General features: G+C 44.3%; 1 pseudogene across 1 annotated transcript in view; it reads left to right on the top strand.

Annotated features, from left to right (window-relative positions):
• LOC311241225 (ras-associating and dilute domain-containing protein-like) overlaps positions 1-18,775 on the top strand; it is a 54,354-nt pseudogene extending 35,579 nt beyond the window's left edge. The window contains exons 12-16 of the transcript XR_014621105.1: positions 3,713-3,894; positions 3,995-4,613; positions 10,181-10,296; positions 16,458-16,597; positions 17,204-18,775. The product of XR_014621105.1 is annotated as a ras-associating and dilute domain-containing protein-like (transcript). The remainder of the gene's footprint in view (positions 1-3,712; positions 3,895-3,994; positions 4,614-10,180; positions 10,297-16,457; positions 16,598-17,203) is intronic.
• The last annotated feature ends 4,986 nt before the right edge of the window (positions 18,776-23,761 follow it).

Raw genomic sequence — 23,761 nt, 5'->3', positions numbered from 1 at the left:
CCACGTGCACGCGCATATACATGTTCCCTCCCGTGCGCACAGAACAGATGATTATTATGCATAAATAGTAGGAAACATGTTTGTATAGGAAATTACTAGTTTTAGTTTAGTTTTTGTAAATATTGCCTTGAAATAGAGAAGCTGAAAAAGGTAGCAGGATGTAGCCTTCAATATATAAAGAAATTATATTGTCAACAGATATGGTTGAAAAACAAACAATGTTTTAAATGTAATTGTAGATACAATATTGTAGTTACAATTTCTTTAATTGAATTAACTTAAACTAGAAAAGTAAATACAAACTAAATTAACAATGTAACTTACAGTTTACAGTTTCCTTCTGAAGCACAACGAAATGTCTCATACTTCCAGTCGGGACCATTTGGTTCCACAGCTCAAGCAAACCCCCACCAATTGGTACAGGGCTTGTATTTTGGTTTTGCACTTCTCTTTTTTTGTTATGCTATTGGTATCCTATTATTATGCAAAGACTAGGTGATAGATAAGTGCCGGGTACTTGGCGCACGGCGCGACGAGTCGAGTGAAAGTTGTGAACGCATTTGTGTGTGCGTGCATGCGCATCCGTGCGCATACTTCTGCTCAGAAAACTGCTGGGTCGGCGTGGGACCACCACTGCATCACAGGGGTTTACCAGTTATCAGAGATATAGAGCAGAACTTTACCAGTTATCACAGATATAGAGCAGGATTCTGCCAATGCCTTAGCTTTTGACTTGGACATTCCTGGACATTACCTAGGCTTCCAAATAACACCAGCAACACACACACACACACACACACACACACACACACACACACACACACACACACGTGCGCGCACACACACACACACAGGGGACAACACACACACACGTACAGAGGACAATACACACACACACACACACACACACAGGGGACAACACACACACACGTACAGAGGACAATACACACACACACACACACACATACTCACATATAGAGGTCAATAAACACACACACAATCACATAGAGGACAATATGTGTGTGTGTGTGGGTGACAATAAACACACACATATAGAGGACAATAAACACACACACACATCCAAAGCGCTTTACAATTTGTTCCTCACATTTTACCCATTCACTCACACATTCACGGCGGAGGCAACCATGCAAGCTGCCAACCTGCTCATCGGGAGCAATTAGGGGTTAAGTGTCTTGCTCAAGGACACTTCGACACGCTGCCCGGGAGGAGCGGGAATCGAACCGGGAACCTCCGGATTACCAGACGACTGTTCTACCTCCTGAGCCACTGTCGCTCCCCTTTGTCCCCTGCCTCCGGTGTGTAAATCCTCCCTGAGTAATAATCCTGTTCTGGACTGAAACCCCACTCTGTCTCCACCAATCAGCCTCACCGGAGCGTGTTCACCTCTCCCAGCGGGGGGGCGGCTGGCACCTGGCTCCCACCTCTGTCCCCGAGCCACTTCCCCCCCCCGCTCCTGACGGAACCCCCGCTGGGCAGAGCGCTGGTCCTTGACCCGGCAACATGGCTGTTGTTGTCGTGGCTCATTGCGGTTTATGTTAATCAAGTTTTAATCCAAAGTAGATTGAATGGAAAAAGAAAAAGACGATTTATTGTGCTTGTAATGTCACGCATACGTATCCCAAAAAAAACTACCGTAATTTGGTTTGAGAGTTATTCAGAATGTGTGTGATGTCATTATGAAATAAATATATCAGCTTTGTTTTTTGACAGTCTTTCTTTTAAAGGAACATCTGACATGAATGTGAATTGATGTTAATGAATGTCTATAACTAGGGTTGGGTACCGTTCACATTTGAACCGATACCGGCACTGGTACCAGTTCCTGGAATTCGGTATCGGTACCCAATGATACCTTTTTTCGGTACGTAACCTTTTGTGGCCTCAAAGTGGCCATTTTTTGAACTTCATACTTTTTTTGCAAACCAAAACAACATACTTTATACTTATAGCATATGCATGAGCCTGGTCTCTTTTGAAAGATGACATTCTGAAGAAATCACTTTTAGTGCTAACGTAATAGAGTTACATAGGTCTGAACTTGAGTTGTAAAAAAACTTGTTACTCAAGTTTTTCTGTAGTAGTTAGTAGTCCAGAGGTAGTATTTCCCCAGAAGGTGGTATGGCTTACAAATCCTCTTGTCTAGTATATTACACCCTTGTACTAAACATGTAAAAGTACAGAGTTCGATACCCAACCAAGTACAGAGTGTTCTGACATTTTTGTCATGACAACTTTACATTAACCAAGGTGGCATAAAGGTATGTCAGGTCTTTCTTTATCAAACATTAACAAACTTTTTGGTTGTATTATAATGTTATATAAAATTGTCATGTGCTTTTTAAGCCAAGGCAAAAGTAACAAGGGAGCAAATCCACTGTTTCGTGATTTGTTTGATTGGATTAAAGTGTGTCAATCTTGCCATTCACAATGCTGATATGCTAGGATTTAATCGGAGGGAGGAGTCCACCGTCGTGGGTAACTGCTCCTGGACTTATTTGGATGCGTCAAAGGCAATCTTAGAGGGAAATTGTCAGAGCTTTTACACTAGAACTGTGCTGGACTCTGAAGAGGGGAGAAGCTGTTTCACTCCAACTAGCTAAAAGGAAGTTGGCCTATAAGCTAATTTAGTATCCAAGTATAAACCACAGGGCGAGCCATACCTGCTATACTCCAGGGACACCGCAGGGTAGACTGTTTGGTGTGGCGATGGAAGGAACTGGGTTCACCAGAACTAGTAAAGAGACTACCACCTCCCTCTCCATTCTTTGTGACTGTGACGTTAAACTGTTCGTAACAATATTCATGATTTCATTTTTACAAAAGCGTTCAACAGTGTTATAATGTTGAATGATATAGTATGTCAATGACAACTCCAAATTCTAGGCTACCACTGTAATTGAGTTTAAGGGAACCATTCATCACACTCTTAAGAAATCTATCCGGCTGCAAGCTAGCCTAGCTCAGCACAAATGAATGGAAGAGGATACGGATCAGCTAATCCGTATCCACTTCCATTAATTTGTGCTAAGCTAGGCTAGCTTGCAGCCGGATAGAATTCTACTGAACGCACAGAGAGGAAGTTGGTATTTATCTTCTTGTCTGACTCGAGAACACAGTAAGCGTATTTCCCATAATGTTGGTGTATTCCTTTAAGAGCATTTGACAGTGTAATACTTGCTGACATGTTAATGTAAAACTTCAAATTCTACCACTGTACTTACGGTCAAGGAAATGATTCAGGATGCTGATATAACTTGTCTCATGACAGTGTATGACAATTGAATATAATGTTAGCACATACAACCGAATAGTTTGTTCTGTTTGATAATGAGACCTGATATGACATACCTTTATGACGCCTTGGCTGTGTTTCAATTGCAAAGTAGCTTCCTTTCAACTTGTTACCTAACTAGGTAACATTCATAACGAGGTACCTTATTTGACTGTAGGTAACTGAGCCGCTATCTCCACTCTTCCTATGGTTTTAAAGCAGAAACACACAGAAATTCACCAAAAAGTAAAAAAAAAAAAAAAAAAACATTGTCAACTACAATTCAAAACATCAAAGTATCACTTTAAGTATCAGGTTTGAATTTCACGAGAGTGTGTTTATGTGGTCCATGTGTTTCCCCCCCGATTCGTGTCATTTGTGATTGATGATGTCACGTCCCTTTCTCCCTTCCTGTAGCCGACATCCTGGAAAGTTTTGACAACCACCCGCCGCTCATCCTGCCCAGCAACACGTTTCACCTGGAGTTGGGTAAACCGATCATGGAGGGAACTCTGTTTGAAAAGCTTGTTCATCTGCAAGAGTTCATAAGCCGACTCCCCTTCAGTGAAACCCAAGCTCAAGCCGAGGCGGCGCAGCAGGTAACTAGCTGCTCGGCCGGTCGGCCCTCCAGACGTCACCGCCATAACGAGAGGCGTAATGATCACATCTGTTATTGATTGACTTTCATCCTCCCCGCAGACTCTCGTCGGGACGACCGCAGACGGCCAGTCTACGACCTCGTCCTCCGTCGCCGTCTTCCAGGACCCCGCTCGCCAGGCGGCCCCCGTCACCTGCCCTTCCCCGGGGGCCGTGGTGGAGGGTGACTCCCCCCCGTCGTCGCTCCCCCGGCCCCCCCGGGGTTCTCACGGAGACCTGAGCTCCTGCGAGGCGGTGCTGACCCAGAAGCTGAGGAGCCTGGAGCTGCAGAACACCCTCCCCGGACAGGCCGACCTGGGCTGCCACAAGAGCCTGGCCCTGGACCCCTCCTGCCTGCTCACCCCGCCCAACACCCCCCAGGGGATGGAGCTCAACCAGCTAGAGGCCGACCTGCGGGAAGGAGCCCAGCTAGAGGCCGACCTGCGGCAAGGAGCCCAGCTAGAGGCCGACCTGCGGCAAGGAGCCCAGCTAGAGGCCGACCTGCGGCAAGGAGCCCAGCTAGAGGCAGACCTGCGGCAAGGAGCCCAGCTAGAGGCCGACCTGCGGCAAGGAGCCCAGCTAGAGGCCGACCTGCGGGAAGGAGCCCAGCTAGAGGCCGACCTGTGGCAAGGAGCCCAGCTAGAGGCCGACCTGTGGCAAGGAGCCCGCCTGCAGAGGAAAGGTAACTGCTGCTGTATGACTGGTGCATTTATATAGCGCTTTTATCCAAGGCACTTTACAATGTCCTTCCTCAACATTTTACCCGTTCACTCATGTACACACCGACGGCGGAGGCGACCATGCAAGGTGCCAACCTGCTCATCGGAAGCAATTAGGGGTTAAGTGTCTTGCTCAAGGACACTTCGACACGCTGCCCGGGGGGAGCGGGAATCGAACCGGGAACCTTTTCCCGATTACCGGACGACTGCTCTACCTCCTGAGCCACTGTCGCCCCAATGTCTATGACTATGGATTCAGGCAGTAGATCTAACAGCTGTAATGTGAGATGGATAATAAAACCCATGTATAAAAAAGACACACAGCAGCAGCAGCAGCTGAAAGGCATTAGCTGAAAGCCAGTAGCAAAGTATGATTAATGATCACACGAGCGCGTATAAATGTACACAAAAAAAAGCAGGATGAGATGAGCAGCCCGCACTGTCACCACAGATGAATCACAACAAAGGAACCGCTCACGATCCTCCCTCCGCACAGCGGCTTTTGATTAAAGTGATATAAACTCCCTGTCACTTGGAACATGGCCACCTCAGCTCAAACGGCATCCCTCCATGTGCCTAACCTCTGGAGTGAGGTCTCCGGCCCTCCCTTCCCTCCCCCCACCTAATTAAGCCACAGTGATTGACGGAGTCCATTAAGGAAATAGTTTTCGTTACTTGACCCGATATAGACCCGTGGCGTATACTCTGCCCCCCCCCCCCCCCCCAGCGGTTTTCCTGGTTTACATAAAGGGCGCTAGAGGTGCAGCGGTGTGGACCACGCACTCCATCCGCCCCTCGTCTCCGTACCCGCTTCTTTGTACGGGAGGGATTGCTGCAGGTTATACGAAACGAAGTGAAAGGATGTACCGTCTGTGCTCTCCCCCCCCCCCCCCAAAGGGTGGACTCCTTATGTAAAGGAAAGGCCATTTCCTCCTTCTGGCCCTATTGTTTTTAGAAGCCTCAGTCATGAGGTCATCTCTAGGAGTTAAAGGGAGTGAGCAGGAATGTCGACACTGCTGATTTCTTGGCGCTGCGCTTAGGCCGCCGTACGGCCGTGTCGAGGAAAGAAAGGTGAGGGAATGCCTCGAAAAACAAAACAAAATTATCGCTGACCTGGGAGGGGGAATTTTGGACGTCGGCGGCGCGGTGGAATAACAATCACTTCATTCAAGTGAGATAGGCCGCCATCGCTCTTAAGTCAAATCTCTTTGCCACAATAGTTACTTTGCTTCAAGGCCCTCTCTGTTGAGGTTCGGTTCAGTTAATTTACTGACACAAATAAACAATTACAATGACAGACAATATGACAGAGAGGTTCAAGAGGGTAAATGACAGCGCCATGAAATGATGTAGATGAAAGAATAGCCATACCTTGTCTGCTACCTTATAGTTTCATTGAGCTGTAATCAACACAACACAAGGATTCAATGTCATCACTGGTGGCCACATTCAAACTCATGTACCTTGATACTTTTTTACTTACGATAAATAAACCTCTTGAATCTTGAATCTACTGTTTGACGAACAACGCCACTGACTCTGATGCACCAGAGATGCACCCCTCCTGCTGACTTGTTGTTCACAATTGCTTTGGATGAAAGCGAATGACTATGTTAAAAACAGCTGTCAAACTAAATAAATGTGTGCAAAATGGTTTAGAGTTTTTGAAACTTGAAACTTGAAACTTGGATGTGTGTGTGAAATTATGTACAAAATAAATCAACATCCTTTTTTTTTTTTAAAGTGTCTCTTTAAGAACACCAACCACAGAGGGAAAGACTGTCAAGAAATGTGAAACACAACACTCTCAAGCTTACAAACAAGCAACTGAGCTCAGTAATGTTACTTTTGAAAATGTCATTACATGGTCATATATATTATACACTTCTTGATTGACCTTTTATGTATTGCTACAAGGATTGACCTTACATCATGGTGTGTACCTTTTACTATTCAGACATAGGCCTATATTTAATGAGATAGTTCTCTCTTCACTGCGGGGTGTATTATCAATAGCACATCTGTTCCACGTCCAAGTGTTGTAATGCATCTCATTTGAGATAGTAGCCCTGATCATCCTAGGTCTCATCTCCCATGAGATACTAACAAAAGCGTGCATAATGAAAGTCCTCGAACCAAGAAGCATCTGATACCCATGCCTGGGTCTTTCCTGTTGATAAACAGGGGTTCTCTGTCCCTGCCCAGTGGTCTTAATTGAACCTTCAGAAAACACTGCCTGTCACATGTGATTGTGTTTGTGTGCAAAGCAGTTCACCTCTGGTCTAAGCTGCTTGAGAGGACCCCCCTGTAAGGTTGTGTGCAAATGACAGGGTTTAAGCTTCAAGGTTCCATTTCTATTTGTCTCAATCAGGCCGCTTTACCGTCGTTTACCCTGCGCTCTCTCTCTCTCTACAGTTTAGTCGCCTTTGTCACAAGTGGTTTTGTCGAAGATTAAATACCGGCGCGGTTAGGGAGATCGCTTTGCCTGCTACCACTTCGTACCTCTGGCTCTGACACGCGGCTTATATAATCTGACCGCTACACTTTGATCTTCCCATACAGAGCTCCCGCTCTACCTCCGCGTGTTTATTTTTTTTGCCAGCGCGGGGGGTGACATTATTTTGGAAGCTTCACTAATCCTTTAATCTGGCCCCAAGAATTACAGAGAGTGGTGGTGATGTCAGGGGAGAAAAGAGCGACGGCTGACCGTCATGGGAATTTACAGTTGGGTTGCCGCGTGGAATCTTAATCGGGACGGGGCATTGTTCCGGACAGGTCCTGCGTGGGGGGCAGACAGACTGGATGTCAGAGAGAGAGAGAGAGAGAGAGAGAGAGAGAGAGAGAGAGAGAGAGAGAGAGAGAGAGAGAGAGGACGTGAGCCGCGCCGTTGGGAATGCTACTGTTGCTGCGTGGTTGTTGTGACCCTGCACCACACCACACAGCACCACACAACACAACACCACCTAGCACCACACCACACAGCACCATACCACACATCACCATACCACCTAGCACCACACCACACAACACCACCTAGCACCACACCATACCACACATCACCATACCACCTAGCACCACACCACACAGCACCACACCACACAACACCACCTAGCACCACACCATACCACACATCACCATACCACCTAGCACCACACCACACAGCACCACACCACACAACACCACCTAGCACCACACCACACAGCACCATACCACACATCACCATACCACCTAGCACCACACCACACAGCACCACACCACACAACACCACAAAGCACCGCACCACACATCACCATACCACACAGCACCATACCACACACAACACCACACCGCACAGCACCACACCACACCACACAACACCGCACTGCACCGCACCACACAACACACCACAATGGCCAGGCCGGAGCTGCCTTAATTTGCGCCCTGCTGTTGGAAGAACTATTTTTAAAAGAGCCTTTTATGAGGCGTTCTTGCCACCTGTGGGTGAGCTCATTAGAATGCAGCATGCCTGCTTATAATTAAAGAAAAAACTTTATTACATCACATTTTAACACATTCCCTGCCACGCAATTTGAGCATCTTATACCACTCTCTGCCAGCACTGTAAGCCTATGGAGATGTTCACCTTCTTTGCAGGGCTATAACTTTTTAAATTGTATTGCTAAATTGACATTACTATGGCCCATTCAACATCGATTATCTATCGTTCAGGATGTAGGAACATTTTACTTTTTCATTCATAGATTCATACGAAAATACCGTCTAGAATATAAATATGTTTTTATCGTTTTCTGCAGTAATTCCTAGAACGTGAGATATAGGCATAAATGCATATAGATTATCAAATGCCGTTTGTTGGCGATACACGCTATATTAAAAATGTCAACTGTACATGATCCTAAACGTTATGACTGATCATGCGCGGATGAACGGGGGGGGGGGGGGGTCGTTTATAATTCCGTGATCGTCAGTAAATGCTTTATGTAGTATGGGTGATATATTGATCAGAGCAGTTTGCATGGATAATAATAAACAAACGCGCTGAAAATGACGTCAGTGTCCTCTTACCGTTCGACGATGAGACTGGAGGAAAAAGATCCCACTTATTTGACGGCGATCTCCTAAATCCATTTCCGGTTTGTATAATCATAATACACGGCCAAATTGTATTGATTATTGCGTTATGGCAGCGATCGCTACACACGGACGTGTGTATACAGTCCCGCAACAATATGCGAGTGCCGGACGCATTTCCCAGACGCACCGATATCGACTCGTCCATTTCCGGTTTGGCAACTCGCCGATCATCCACCAGGTGGCAGTATTGAAGCGTTGCAGAGTTGTGCATGCTCCCACTGCATCAGACGATGCTCCGTGAGGGAATTATGAATAACATGGCGAAAAAATGAAATATGATCTCAATAACGTCGTACGCCGTGGATTGGCAGAATTCGCATGAACTTGAAACACGTCGTAAGCCGTTTCCGGCGTGGGATGTGTTAAAGGCGTTGCAAGTGGTATTCTTTTGTTAAAATAAGTTTAAAAGAGTTCTACATTCATTGATTTCATCACATTATTATTGATATAGTGTGTGGTCAGTAACATCGGCCTTCCAGTCCCTCCACTCTTTTACTGTAAGCTAAATGTGTTTAAATTTTAAAATGAAAATAATCTGCCAGAGCAGTAAATCTGGCTTGGCAAGATTTCTTGAAATAAGTACAAATATCTAGGGCTCTCTCTCCTGATAAAGTGGGAACGGGATACCAGAATATGTATGTGTTTACTGCAGAGTGGAGGGACTGGGAGAGCCATGTTACTGGCCAAACACTATTATATCAAAGATGGCTGTTGGAATGTAGAGCTATTTAACACATATTTTAACAGTGAAGTGTGACGGGACGAGAGCTGAGAATTTCACCGATAAACATATGAATGATAACCTGTTGAGTCCTAAAATAAACATTTACTGGGATTCCCTGTTACTTTACAAAGCACTCGTTTTACGGGATCAAAAATGAAACATCTGTGTTGAATATCAACTCCAGTTCATGTTACAATGCCTATATAGGATGTAAAAGAAAAATGCTTTCTCTCTCTCAAATCTCTCTCTCTCTCTTTCTCTCTCTCTCTTTCTTTGATCCAAAAGGGTTTTATGAGTCGAAATAATAATCCTTATTTAGCCTCGGTGTTCATATGATCACACATTTGGCCCTAGAAGGTAGCTTTGACGAGAAGCAGACACTTCATAGGAAGAAACCCGCTGAGCAGCGCTCTACCGTACGGTGACATGGTTTGGCCCGATTATAATTACGTTGAAGTGAATTAACTGACTGTGAATGAACTTCTTATGTGAGCACGAGCACACACAGGTATGTGTGTGTGTGTGTGTGTGTGTATGTGTTTCTGTGTGGATACAAGACTAGACTAGACTTTTTCTTGGGGGGTGGAGGTTGGGGGGGTGGCTTACGTGTCGCAGGCGGTGGCTGTTTCCTCACAGCCTCTCTCTCTCTCTCTTCCTCGTGTGTTTCCACAGGAAGTGAATGTGCAGAGAGGAGGAATGGGGACGTGGAAGAAGACAGAGAGGAAGTGTTTACTGTGGGGCTTCTCAGAGGGCCTCACGGCCTGGGCCTGGCGCTAGTGGACGGCACGGTGAGGACGCGGCGCTCACTCAGCCTCGTTTAGGGGTGGGGAGGCAGACTGGGTGTTAAAAGGAACATGCCAACATCATCGGAACCAAAATGCGCTTAAGATGGATACCAATTTCCTCTCTGTGCGTTCTGTAGAAAGCTATCCAGCTGCAAGCTAGCCTAGCTTAGCACAAATTAATGGAAGCGTATACGGACCAGCTAGCCTAGCTGTTGACCAAAAACACCTCTCTCTGAGTTTTAAGATAGGCTAGTGGTCCGCATCTACTTCCATTAATTTGTGCTAAGCTAGGCTAGCTTGCAGCTGGATAGCTTTCTACAGAACTCAGAGAGAAGATTGGTATACATTTGGTATACATACTGGAGAAGACAGTAAGGCGTGTTCCTTTAAGGTGTACCATCATGGATCCACACAGTGCAGACTGGCTGAGGCAGACGTCCCTAAACTTCTCCAGACCGCCAGTCACCTTTTACATTTGCCTGTGATTCTTCCTAAAGAGGTTGCTATGGAAACGGAGAAGCTGCACCATGACAGTTGTTGCTCCAAAAATACACAACATCACAGTGGAACATGTAGCCCAGCTTTATTTGTTTTATTTTATTTACTCTTTTTTCACTGCTACCACACTACAGATGGTTAACCCTTTCACTATCACACTACAGAAGATTAACCTTTCACTACCACACTACAGAATGTTAACCTTTCACTACCACACTACAGAATATTAACCTTTCACTACCACACTACAGAATGTTAACCCTTTCACTATCACACTGCAAAGGGTTAACCCTTTCACTAACCTTCTGTAGTGTGGTAGTGAAAGGTTAACTTTCTGTAGTGTGGTAGTGAAAGGTTAACCTTCTGTAGTGTGGTTAACTACAGAAGGTTAACCCTTTCACTACCACCCTACATATCATTAATTGATTGATTGATTGAAAACTTTATTAACAGATTGCAGAATGGGTACAATACAGTACAGCTCAATACACACAATTGTTAAGGGGATGCAGACCAGAGAAAGACTTTCGTCTTGTTTACACCAGGGTCCCCCATTTTCAATTCATCAGGACATATATGACATACATGACATACAGATAGTCAGTACTGCTACATCTATACATTTATGACATACCAGATTTGCAAATACAGTACTGTTTGTGATACAGAAGGAGTCAAGAAAAGGGAGTATATACATTTGACGTAGAAACTGTACATTGGAGGAGGTTGGGTGGGGGGGGTTGGGTACACTGGGATATTGACAACCATACTGGGTAATTTACATTGGAGGTGGTTGGGGGGGGGGGGGGGGGCACACTGTATAAACAAGCAAAACTGTACATTGAGGGGGGGAGACTCTGTACAAACAAACAAAATTGTACATTGGACTATTGACAAAACCATACTAGGTAAATGACTGTACATTGGAGGGGGTTGGGTTAGGATATTTACAGGGGCCAGTGTTGAATTGCAGTCTCCCGTAGGTGTCTCTTGAGAGAGGTTTTGAAAGTGGGTAGTGATCCACATTCCTTTACAGCTTTGGGTAGGGCGTTCCACATTGATGTGGCATAATTGCGAAACGTGTTTAGTCCCTTATTTGAGCCGAATCTGGGTTTAACATGATTTGTGGAGCTCCCTCTGGTGTTGTGATCGTGGTATTCACTGACCTTTGGGAAGTATTTTGCCATGTACATGGGTACCTTGGTCGTGTAGTGTATCTTGTAGACCAGGCCCATTGCAAGTTGCTGTACTCTGTCATCTACTCTAAGCCATCCTAGGTTGTCAAAGTGGGCAGGGGTGAGGTGGGTTCTAGGAGTAAGGTCAAGCAGTAGTCTGACCAGTTTGTTTTGAGATGTTTGTAATTTTGTTTTTAGCGCCTTTGAGGTGCTTTGGTACCATGAGGTGCAAGCATAGTCGTAGTACCCCTGAATGAGTGCTCCTGCCAGAGTCTTCAGGGTATTCTTGTTTACCAGAGAGGAGATCCGGTACAAGAATCGAGTTCGTTGGTTGACTTTTTTTATTACATTGGATGCCATTTTGTCACAGGAGAGATTAGCCTCTAGGATGGAACCCAGGTAGGTAATTTCATCTTTCCTTGTGACAATATTGTCACCCACTGTAACTGAGAAGCCGTCGGTCTTGCTGAGTTTGTTATTTGAACCGAAGAGAATGGACTCTGTTTTGCCCATGTGTAATGATAGTTTGTTATCAGCGAGCCATATGCAGATTCTGCCTAGTTCCGAGCTGAGGGTTTTTTCAACCTGTAACTTGTTCTTGTCAGAGACCAGCAGGGCTGAGTCGTCCGCAAACAGGAACAAGTTGCAGTCACAAGCTGACGACATGTCATTTGCATAAATTAGGAACAGTAGCGGTCCTAGTATGCTTCCTTGTGGAACACCACAGCTCACTGTGAGAGGGGGGGATAGGGTACCGTTTACCTCCACCATCTGTTCCCTCCCCTCAAGGTAGGATTGCATCCAGCTCACTGATAGACTATCAAAACCAATTGCTTTTAGCTTGTCAATCAGAATGGAGTGATTGACCGTGTCAAAGGCCTTTTGTAGGTCCAGCATGACCATGCCGCAGTATTTGCCTGCGTCCACCTCTTGATTGATGTGGTCATTCAAATAGAGAAGGCATGTGTCAGTGGAGTGGGATGTTCTGAAGCCAGATTGGAATTCGTAGATTAGATTTTTTTCCGCTAGGTACTTTTCGACCTGTTCGTAGACTATTTTTTCCATGACTTTCGAGATGGAGGTGAGAATAGAAACAGGGCGGTAGTTGCCTGGGTCTAATTTGCTGCCCTTTTTGTGCAGAGGGGTCACCCTCGCAATTTTGAAGTCCTTGGGGACGTGTCCCTGTTTTATGGAGAGGTTTATTATGTGTGTGATGATTGGGGTGATGGCGGCTGCTGAGTCTCTGAGGAATTTGGAGGGGATGTTGTCATGGCCAGTGGCCTTGTTAGGTTGGAGGGCGCTCAGTTTATTGAGTACCTCATCTGTTGTTACCATTTCCAGCTTGAAGTCGTCCTTGCGGACCCCTAGGTTTTTGTAGTAAGCTACTATGTGTTCTACCCCATAAAGCCCTGAGTGGGAGGGTAGTTTGTTTACCAGTGTTGTGGCTATGTTTGTGAAGAAAATGTTTAAGTAATTGGCTACATCCAGCTTGTCTGTGATGAGCGTGTTGTCCGTTTTTATGTTTATGTTTGAGAATCTGGTTTTAAGTTTTTTACTGCATCCTAGTTGATTATTGAGTAATTTCCAAAGTTCACGTGGTTTGTTTTTGTTTTCCTCAGTTTTGTCATTGATGAAATTCTTTTTTGCAGTTTTGATCATGGAGTTTACGTCGTTTCTTAGTCTGTTTCTTTCTATTAACCCTTTCACTACCACACTACAGGTTAACCTTTCACTACCACACTACATAAGGTTAACCTTTCTCTACTTTCACTACTAACATTCTGTACTGTGGTAGTGAAAGGTTAACCTTATGTAGTGTGGTAGTGAAATGGTTAACTATGAGTGAACACAACACAATGTTTGAAAACATTGTTCCTCTGAAAACTTAAAACGTACTTATATGGTTCTTCGTCTGATGTGCTCAGGAGGCAGCGTAAAAGGAATATAGAAAGCCTGTCCTAGCAGACTGTTTCACTAACATTGGGAGTCGTCATAGGGTTAAAGCAGGAGGAAACCCTATGACTGCTTAGATCTCATGGTAAAAGGCTAATCAGATTAGACCCTAAACTAGAGGGATTAAAACGGGGCAGATTTAAAGCATACACCACCTATCTAATCAAACTAAATGCTCTTACCGAGGGAATTAATATGCCTTTTGCAACATGAGCCAGCTAAGAGAGAGAGAGAGGGGGGGGGGGGGGTAAGGTAAAGCATGACACTTTAATCAAAGTTTTGTTCTAACAGAGTGGGAGTCTTTTATTGTATTTTTTACAGTGTATTTACTGATGCTTTTGCAGTGGTGGAAAGTAGTTTTTTTTTTTTTTTTTTTTTATTGATCTTTTCCCCCCTCCTTTTTCCTCCGATTTTCTCCCATCCCAATGTTAGTCGTTATGCCAATTCCCAATCCCCTTCCTGGTCGCTGCGCACTTACCCCCCACAGTCGGTCACGTGCTTCCTCCGACACACGTCTAGCCAATCAACCGCTTCTTTTCACCTGGCAGCGCGGACTCTCACTGAGAGGGTGTAACGTGTGGAAGGATCACACTACCCCCCTTAGATCCTATCCGCGCTGAGCAGGCGCAACGACCGAACTGTAGGAGTCGCTGTTTACAACGACCCGGACCCACCCCGCCAGCTTTCCCACCCTCTAATACAGCCAATTGTATTAGTGTGAACGGCCAGCCAAGCTGGTGACAACGCCGGAGCTGTGAGCTGGATTCTAACAGGCGAATCCAGCGTCTCCGGTGTTGGTGACGAACGCAATCTCCGCTACGCCACCTGACCGCCCCGGTGGAAAGTAGTTTTAATCAAGTACTGTACTTGTACAATTTCAAGCTACTCGTACTTTACTTGAGTATTTTCATTTTAGGGAACGTTATACTTTTACTCCACTACATTTATCTGAATCCATTACTAGTTACTTTGAAGAAAATGATTTTGCATAGAAAACATGGCAAAATGTATGAAGATTATATACTTTCACATTTGAAGCCTGTCAACTTCAAGAGGACATAATCAGAGCAGCATAACTGGACCACATACCACTTTAACATAACCTTTAATCAGAGCAGCATAACTGGACCACATACCACTTTAACATGCCCTTTTGAAGGTCAATGGATTGAGGGTTGAATGCTCCCAAGCATTGGAATACACAAACATTTACCAGAGTATTCATTTATCTGGGTATTTCTACTTTTACTTAAGTAAAGGAACTGTGTACTTCTTCCACCACTGTGCATTTGGAGCTTAGGAGGCTCCACAAGTCCATGTCATCTCTTTTGGGAAACTGATAAGGGGATTTATTCCCACATAATTAGTATCAACGCATGTTTTAATCAATTGATTTAGATCCTTACAACAGTTAAGGATTCCATTTGTGTGCCTGTATGTCTGTGCGATGTGTGCATTGTGTGATATGTGGGGTGAATATTGACAGAGGAGGATTTTTCTACAGACACAGTGCCCTCTGTAGGTTGGGAGAAAGAGTACATTGGATAGATCATTGTATACTGTATTCTACTACAGCTATTCGCTGACACACCCGGGTCACATAGTATTTTTAAATACATCTTTGTTTTGATTTGAAGTACCAGGCGAGTATTGTTTTGCCACATACCAGTAGGACAATGGAATGAATGAGTGATGGAAGTTGACTATTTCAAAGTAATTTAGTCTACTTTTCTATGGAAACTGACTTGACACGATCTGAACTTTCCTGATCTGAAAAGAAAACATGCCCAAACATAGATATAATGTGGACGGGTAGCTTTATGTTGTTTACATCATGAAGAGATTCAGAGCAGTGAACCCAAAACACTGAAACACTACGATCACAGTTTCTATAGCAGCAACATTGTAGGCTGGATTGCGACTAACGTGCAGAATCAATTTCACTAGTTTAGTCATTTCATATCACCACACGAGTGATAACCCGATACTAAATTATGATTTTCATCAAGAATAACATCACATATTTTGTCAGTAACCACGCCTGGCTGGTTTCCGGTATGGTGGCGCAGTGGTTAGTACTTGCGCTTGACCAGGCACCGGCATTAGAACTGGGGTTGGCCGTCTGGGCGCTGTACTGTGGCTGCCCACTGCCCCTAAATAGTCAAGATGGGTTAAATGCAGAGGATACATTCCTGGTATATCTGTATATATATATATGTATATATAAATGTACTTGGCAAATAAAAACGTCCCTTTCCTTTCCATTTGAGCTATGGAACCCTTGTGTAGAACTCTGCATTTTGTTTGCAGAAAGTGAAACACACATGCATTAGGCATTAAGATAAGATAAGATATTCCTTTATTGATCCCATTGGGCAAATTCAGGAAATTCAGCATTAAGTGTATGCAAGGTGTACAAATGATTTGAAATGACATACTGTTTTACTGACATCTCATGGCCTCAGTCAGTCAGTCAGTCAGTCAGTCAGTCAGTGCACCTCTTCATGCCATCTGCTCTGTCTTGTATCATCTGTACAGAAAAGTCCTCTGAAGATGAATGGGATCTATATCAAGTCAGTTGTGCCCGACTCCCCTGCTGCCCAGTGCCAGAGGCTGAGAGTGGGCGATCGCATCCTGGCTGTCAACGGCATCAGCCTAGTCGGCATGGAATACCACGTGTAAGTCCTGGACTATTGGCCATAAGCATGACATAAGAGAAAAATGTCAATATGCCACCGTGTCAATATGGTCCATGGATTACTCTGACACCAGATTAGTCCAGACTAGCAAGGGGTTTATTTACAAGCTCATCGATAGTCCGATACTATTGATTGATATTTAAGTGTTCTGCCTTTGAACTTTGTACTTGTAAAGAGTACAGTATATCACATATACAGTAAAATAGTCTGCAAAAGGTCATATCTCATCGATGAATATGTTCACCACCAGTGATGTCATCGGGGACATTGAATCCGTGCATTGTGTTAGTTACAGCACCATGAAATGATAGAGATGAAAGAATATCAATGCCTTGTCTTATAGGGACTGCTACCTTATAATCCCATTGAGCTGTAATCAACACAACACAAGGATTAAATGTCCCTGACGACATCACTGACTGTTGAAGACTGTTTTTGAGATGTGTGTGAGATTATGTGTAAAATAAATCAGCATTGTTTTTTTTCTTTTTGTGAAGTTCCCCTTTAAATAAGGACATTATCTTCATCCCCTCGTCAATTGTTTTAGCTTCATTGTCTTCTCTTCTTTTATTCTCTTCTCTCCAGGGGGAGAGAGCTCATTCGGTCATCTGGAGACTCCCTCAGACTGCTGGTGGCCAAGATTGAATCTGGTCCCGCGAGGAAAAACTCTCTTACTACTAAGTGCTGAAGCAAAAGCAGTGCCGCTGGACCATCAAGAGCAACTGGACTCTCTGGAGGAGGTTTTCATTCCGGATTCATTCTCTCTCCCCACTGTATCCAAGGGTGTTGAATGTATATCAGTATGTCTCACCCAATGTGGTTCCACAACCAAAGGAAAGCAGACGCCATCGGTGCACTTCTCCCCTCTCATCTCTCTCTCTCACATTGTGAGACCAAGTTTATAATATAACGCTTTTTCTGTGTATAGAACCTCGCGAGACAAGTAATCAAAGCAAGACTGACTATGCTGTTGCCCCTGAGTCTCATCTCATGAACCAAAGCTGCCATCTCAAACCAAATAACCACGGGGCATTCTTTTGGAAGATGGATGGTCAAGGCAGGTTTGCAAAAACAAGTATTTTGTTGACTCTACTTCTTGCCGGCCTATGAAAAACATAACGGTGGACTAGTCTCCATACTCATAAAATAGGGGATTGGCAGTGTAGAAAATAGCTGTCTGTGGTAATGGGCAGTGGTTACTTGCTAGCATGAATGAACTATTTCAGTATCCTCAAGGCTACTGGCAGCAAAGTACACAGTATTCTGTGTGCAGAACATAACCAATGAAATCAAAACCAGCAAAAGATAGATATATATATATATATACACACAAAATACTGGAATAACTTTTTTAATGATTTATAAACCAATGCTATATTTTTAGACGTTAATCCAAAACTGTGATGCATACTTGCAAATTTAGAGGGGTCTTATTGCATTTTCATTTAATTAAATAAAAAATTAGGCTATCATAGACTTTTGCTATAGCGTTATTACTGCTAGACCGACGGAAAAGTGGGAAACCTTCAGCTGTCGTGAGGAACGATCTTGCCAGCGGTTTATCGAGAGACACGAGTCTCGTGCTACATTTGCCAATCCAGTTTACATTCACAAGATTTGAGAGAATGACAAACAGGCTGCTGCAGCCACTCCAGTAGGCTACTGTACGTCTGTAGTATGGACACATAATGGAGCTACTGTAGTGAAAAACAACATGTTCAGCTCATTATTACCGTAAGGTTGAGGTTTCAATGGACCACCGACATTGTCATCTACAGCCTTGTACAGAATATACAGTAGCTGCATTGTGGCAAAGCCTTACCGCTAGTAGTCTGGGTCCATTATTCATCAAAGCATCTTAGAACAGAAGTGCTGGCCTGAGACCAGTTTGCCTCATAAATCCTACCGTGGGAGTTTATGCGGTCAACCTGACCAGCGACCGAGGATCAGAACTCCTATTCGCAGAAACTGTATGAATACAGTGCCTGATATTTTTACGTGGTTACACTACAACTGTAAGAGCAGCAAACCGTAACAGTTCTGTTGTTCCTGAGTCTGTCAATTTCTGTGTTTTGAATCCCTCTACTGCCAGGGTGACAGTGTTACGTCTTCAATTATATTGACAACAAAGAGTATTCCATTTTGTAATATTTATATTGTCCGGTATATTATTATTTTTGAACATATTGAATAAATGTTATTTTGACTTTGAAAACACAACAAACGGTGCGCTTTGTTCACGTGTTACACTTGCAGAGAGCCCTCGATGCACCTCGACCAATTACAGTGTCTGCAGAACGGTGAAACACTCCCAACGGGTGGGTCGACCAATACAGCTACAGCCACACTTTTGGGTTGAATTAGTTACCCAGCTGTGGGCCAAGTGCCCTTTTAATAGAGGGAACAGCAGCAGGGTTCTTAGGGTGTGTCTCTCGCAGGGCACGCTTAAGTGGGCCACCACACCAGCCGCTGTTTATAGCTGCTCTGCGGTAACCATTAGGCAAGCACTTTCCACTACACTACTCCCATCTCACACACACACACACACACACACACAGGTCTACCTTATGCCCCAAGGCCCATGTATATAAAACACACTTTTATACGTGTAACACATATATTTTAATGTGTTGCATACTCAACAGTTGCATACGCATATTTAGTAAATGCAGTAAATGCTTATGCATGTCAGAAGATGCTGAGTGTTAGACCTACCCTGCTGATTCCTGATGTTAGATCTACTTTTAAGACCGAGCGGGCCTAATCGCTCACAGCAGTAACTCTGCGATGCGGCTAATTGATTCTCAGAGGCGACCTCTTATATAGGCTACATCAAAAAATACACGTCACGCATTGTCGGTGAGTAAGAAAGCAAACCTTTTTATGGGGCACCTTTCGAATGACACACACAGATGCAAAGCCTTCTCACGTGGATTGAACTGGTCTCACGCAAAGTACCATCCATGCATGTGTCCCTGTGAGCCGCCGCTGAATGTGTGAATGATTGAGTTACTGACGTTGCCCGTTACTTTCCGTTTTTAAATGGTAAACGGTGCATTTATATAGCTCTTTTACAATTTTGTTCCTCATTATTCACCGACAGCGGAGGCGACCATGGAAGGTGTCAACCTGCTCATTGGGAGCAATTAGGGGTTAAGTGTCTTGCTCAAGGACACTTCGACACACTGCCTGGGAGGAGCAACAAACAAAAACACACTTAAAAAAAAACATAAAACCTAACAGTTAACTAGCCAGGCCCGTCCCGGGGCCCTTCTCCAACCGGAGATTGCTTTGATCCAAAGTAGTGGTCACAGTTAAGGACGGGACAGTCTGAGAACTCCACTCTATAGTCGTAGTAAAGCGTGGCCTCCGGTGGGGACTCCTTGGGCCCCCCCATGAAGCCACACTCCTCCAGGGAGCTCTCCGGGGGCAGGTAGGACTCCTCGCTGGGCACCCAGTTCCGGAACACCTCTAGCCTGGAGGTCTGGATCCCGAGCCGCTCCCGGATCTTTCTGATCAGACCGGACACCCTGGTGCGGGTCGGCAGGGCCGCCTCGAAGTTCCCCGAGTGGGTTCCGACGTGGTGGTCGAACGGTAGGAGTCTGACACTCAGACGGATGAACCTGTGTGTTGTTTTAAAGTACAGGATATCATCATGGATCCATGCAAAAGGTACAGTATTGCACAACAGCAGAGGGACAATAAATAAGATGAGATGGGAGTTGGGAGATGAGAAAAGACAATTTTTTATGTTTATGTTTATGTGTGGCATAATGGCAAACAATACAAATATGTCACATCACATTCAAATGTGATCTATATCGTCAAATACAGTCAAAACTAACAAAAACACAATGATTTGGCCATATGGCCTAGAAATGTTCTTTAGATCATTGGTTCTCATGCTGACCCCCCCAAACCCCACCCAGTGGGTCACAAAATAATTGTCAGGAGTTGCAAAACCATATATATAAATACAACATCATGTTTAACATTTTTAGTATAGATGCTTTATTCTTGTGAAATAACTAATATTTTAAGTCTAATGCCCTCATGCAATCATTAATAAAGTTAAATAGCCTGAGAAGGGGAAATAAAAAAACATAGTTTTGTGTAAAAATGCACCATTCTCTCTACACATGACTATGTAGGGGGGGGGGGGTCACAAACAAAGCTCTGTTTTTATGGATCCCCATCCCTGGCCTCTCATGTTTACATGTACGGTCCATGCAGTGCAGTGATGACCGGGTTAAGTACGAGGTGTGTCACACACGGTGTGATTCAGAGCTGATCACAGGACTTACAGGGGTTCAGAAATAACTCTTGTCACAACAAGCTCGGTCAGCTGCGCAGACGTGGAGTTTTGGTGTAGACGGCAATTTGTGGCCAGAGCCCTACATAGATAGAGTTTGTCAAGTGCTGCTTGTTTTGTTCCAATTCAGCCGCAAGGCGTTGTGAAACAACAATTGATGGTTGTCTGTCTATCAGGAAAAAACAGATTCCTGCTTGTGTGTGTGTGCTTGTGCGTATTTGTGTGTGTGTGTGCGTGCATATGTGTGTGCTTGGTGTGTGTGCTTGGTGTGCGTGCATGTGTGTTTAGTGTATGTGCTTGTATGTGTGTGTTTGTGCATGTGTGTGCTTGGTGTTTGTGCATGTGTGTGTGTTTGTGCGTGTGTGTGCTTGAGTTTGTGTGTGTGTTTGTGTGTGTGTGTTTCTGTGTTTGTGCGTGTGTGTGTGCTTGGTGTTTGTGCATGTGTGTGTGTTTGTGCGTGTGCATGTGTGTTTGTGCATGTGTGTGCTTGGTGTTTGTGCATGTGTGTTTGTGCGTGTGTGTGTGTGTGTGTGTGTGTGTGTGTGTATGTACCTCTCTGCTCCAGGGTGCTTTAGGCTCCATGGTCTCAGCTGACAGTGAGGGCAGAGCTCCAGACAGACAGCACCTCCTCCTCCACCACAGGAGCACTGTGTCCCGACAGCCCCTCCTTTCCTCTTCATGTCCTCTGCTATGAGGGTGTCCACCTCGTGTCCTCTACTCTCCAATCTCTGTATTGAAACAACAACAACGAGTGAGTGAGTGAGTGAGAGACAGAGGGAGTGAGTGAGAGACAGAGTGAGAGAGTGAGTGGGAGACAGAGGGAGTGAGAGAGAGTGAGTGGGTGAGAGAGTGAGAGAGAGTGGGTGAGAGAGTGAGAGAGAGAGTGGGTGAGAGAGAGTGAGTGAGTGAATGATAGAGTGAGTGATTGAGTGAGTGAGTGAGTGAGTGAGAGACAGAGTGAGAGTGAGTGATTGAGTGAGTGAGTGAGTGAGTGAGTGAATGATAGAGTGATTGAGTGAGTGAGTGAGTGAGAGACAGAGGGAGTAAGAGAGAGACAGAGTGAGAGTGAGTGAGAGGGGAGAGAGTGGGTGAGAGAGTGAGTGAGTGAATGATAGAGTGAGTGAGTGAGAGACAGAGTGAGTGAGTGAATGATAGAGTGAGTGAGAGAGTGATTGAGTGAGTGAGAGACAGAGTGAGAGAGTGAGTGAGTGAGTGAGTTTTATTTAACCTTTATTTTACCAGGTAGTCACTTGAGATCAAAGATCTCTTTTAAGGTGAGTGAGTGGGTGAGTGAGTGACAGAGTCAGGGAGTCAGTTGACTATACGAGGTGCATCTGAAAACACTAACATTATGTTTTACCGTATTGCCTGTATTGATTGATTGATTTTATTGTGGATTAGAGACATCATCCAAGGGATAAAAACATGATAAAATGCAAGTACTTATTTCCATCATGTTTAGTTTAGTTTATTTATTTTAGCACATTATTAAAAAAAAACAGTGCTAGGAGGGAACGAAGCCCAAAGAGCTTGTACAAAGTTCCACTCCCATCTCATTGTCCATAAACAATATGAACGAAATACATGTAAACATGGTCTAGAAAATAAACTACAAAACAGGATCAGAGACATAAGGCAGACACTATAGCAAAAACATGGAAGATTGATTTTTTTAGTACAAGAGGGCAAAGGAGAGGAGAATAACATATTAACAGTATATAATGAGGAAAAAGAAACAAGCAGCCATACAGTAGATGTAACACTGATGCACAGGAGTAATGTGATGGTGATTTATGATGAAATTTTATTAGATTTGAATTGTTTTTTTTAAATATAGATAAGGAGGTTGTTGACCTCAATGATGAACTTAGAGTGTTCCAGAGTTTTGAACCTCTAAAGCTAATGTTGAATTGATGGCTAGATGTCCGACAGAAAGGTAAGTGGAGTTTATTACTATGGTTTGTTGGATATGAGGGAAATTCTGATGAAAAGATCATGGTCCCTGGTATTAAAAAACAGGACATACATCAACATAAAACAACATCATAAAACATTACAATATGCATATACAGTTGAATATAAAAAGAATAATAAATAAATATACTACCCTCTCTTTCCTATGCCGATAGCCATGATCGTACATGGTTTTTGAAGCCAGTTAACCCGGGGGCCTGTTTGATGCTGCTGGGCAGGCTGTTCCACAGAACTGCAGCTGAGTAAAGAAAGGTCTGCTGGCCGTACGTAATGAGTTTGAAAAACGGAACTATGTTTGTGTCTCTACCTCTGGTTTCATGGCTATGATTGTTTTTTACATATTGGAAGTAATTTTGAAGGTAGCTTGGCACCTCCCCTTTATAGACTAGGCATAGTTTTATCATGGATACTCTTTTTCCACCCTGAGCCACCCCAGGCTATTGAATTGGAGCTGGTCTAAATGAGTATGAGTGGGGAGCTGCAGGACTATCCTAACTAGCTTGTTCTGGGCAGGTTGAAGTCTATTTTTCAAGTTGCTGGGGGCACTGTCATACCAGTACAAGCAAGCATAGTCAAAATTACACTGAACTAATGCCCCGGCAAGTGCTCTAAGAGCTTTCCTGTCCAGGTATTTCGAATTTCTTGCTAGGAATTTTATTCTGTTGTTAACCTTGGCTATTACTTTTTTTGACATGTTTTCCCCTTTCCTCTCTCCCTTCCTCTTCACTGTCTACACCAACGACTTCCACTATCGGTCAGAGTCCTGCCACCTCCAGAAGTTTTCTGATGACTCTGCGATAGTGGGATGTATAAAGGACGGTGACGAGAGGGAATACCGGGAACTGGTAGTGGACTTT

The sequence above is a fragment of the Notolepis coatsorum genome, assembly GCF_963971535.1.
Source record: "Notolepis coatsorum genome assembly, chromosome: 14".
NCBI lineage: Eukaryota > Metazoa > Chordata > Actinopteri > Aulopiformes > Paralepididae > Notolepis > Notolepis coatsorum.
This window is presented reverse-complemented; position numbering and strand designations above follow the sequence as displayed.